This window comes from Chiloscyllium plagiosum, chromosome 44 (assembly GCF_004010195.1).
Source record: "Chiloscyllium plagiosum isolate BGI_BamShark_2017 chromosome 44, ASM401019v2, whole genome shotgun sequence".
NCBI lineage: Eukaryota > Metazoa > Chordata > Chondrichthyes > Orectolobiformes > Hemiscylliidae > Chiloscyllium > Chiloscyllium plagiosum.
In genome coordinates, this window is record NC_057753.1 from 335655 (window position 1) to 337212 (window position 1558).

The 1558-nt window shown below is 42.9% G+C and overlaps 2 protein-coding genes across 4 annotated transcripts in view; one reads left to right on the top strand and one right to left on the bottom strand.

Moving 5' to 3' along the window:
• The window catches only part of LOC122543615 (zinc finger protein 208-like), a 234057-nt gene that overhangs the window by 195168 nt on the left and 37331 nt on the right, over positions 1–1558 (top strand). The window lies entirely within an intron of this gene.
• LOC122543456 (gastrula zinc finger protein XlCGF7.1-like) overlaps positions 1–1558 on the bottom strand; it is a 29118-nt gene that overhangs the window by 15009 nt on the left and 12551 nt on the right. The gene's annotated exons all lie outside the window — the stretch shown is intronic.

Below are 1558 nucleotides of genomic sequence, written 5' to 3' on the forward strand. Positions count from 1 at the left end.
TTACCATTAAGTGTGTAAGTCCTGCTAAGATTTGCTTTCCCAAAATGCAACACCTCGCATTTATCTGAATTAAACTCCATCTGCCACTTCTCAGCCCACTAGCCTATCTGATCAAATTCTGTTGTAATCTGAGGTAACCCTCTTCGCTGTCCACTACACATCAAATTTTGGTGTCATCTGTAAACTTACTAACTGTACCTCTTATGCTTACATCCAAATCATTTATATAAACGATTAAAAGTAGTGGACCCAGCATCGATCCTTGTGGCACTCCACTGGTCACAGGCCTCCAGTCTGAAAAACAACCCTCCACCACCACCCTCTGTCTTCTATCTTTGAGCCAGTTCTGTATACAAATGGCTAGTTCTCCCTGTATTCCATGAGATCTAACCTTGCTAATCAGTCTCTCATGGGGAACCTTGTCAAAAGCATTACTGAAGTTCATATAGATCACATCTACCGCTCTGCCCTCATCAATCCTCTTCGTTACTTCATCAAAAACTCAATCAAGTTTGTGAGACATGATTTCCCACGCACAAAGCCATGTTGACTATCCCAAATCAAACCTTGCCTTTCCAAATACCCCTACATCCTGTCCCTCAGGATTCTCTCCAACAACTTGCCCACGACCGATGTCAGGCTCACTGGTCTATAGTTCGCTGGCTTGTCCTTACCACCCTTCTTAAACAGTGGCACCATGTTTGCCAACCTCCAGTCTTCCGGCACCTCACCTGTGACTATCGATGATAAAAATATCTCAGCAAGAGGCCCAGCAATCACGACTTTAGCTTCCCACAGAGTTCTAGGGTACACCCAATCAGGTCCTGGGGATATGTCCACTTTTATATGTTTCAAGACATCCAGCACTTCCTCCTCTGTAATATGGACATTTTGCGAGATGTCACCATCTATTTCCTTAGAGTCTGTATCTTCCATGTCCTTTTCCACATCTGCTCCCAATCAGCTTTTGAAAGTTCTTACATAATACCTTCAAAATTGGCCTTTCTCCAATTTAGAATTTTAATTTTTAGATCTGGTCTATCCTTATCCATCACTATTTTAAATCTAATAGAATTATGGTCGCTGGCCCCAAAGTGCTCCCCCACTGACACCTCAGTCACCTGCCCTGCCTTATTTCCCACTGAAACAGAAAATTATCTTGTTCACACTTAACAAATTCCTCTCCATCTAAACCTTTAACAGCATGGCAGTCCCAGTCTATGTTTGGAAAGTTAAAATCCCCTACCATAACCACGCTATCATTCTTACAGATAGCGGAGATTGCCTTACAAATTTGTTTCTTAATTTCCCTCTGACTATTAGGGGGTCTATAATACAATTCCAATAAGGTGATCATCTTTCTTACTTCTCAGTTCCACCCAAATAACTTCACCAGATGTATTTCCGGGAATATCCTCCCTCAGCACAGCTGTAATGCTATCCTTTATCAAAAATGCCACTCCCCCTCCTCTCTTGCCTCCCTTTCTGTCCTTCCTGTAGCATTTGTATCCTGGAACATTAAGCTGCCAGTCCTGCCCATCCCTGTGCCGTGTTTCTG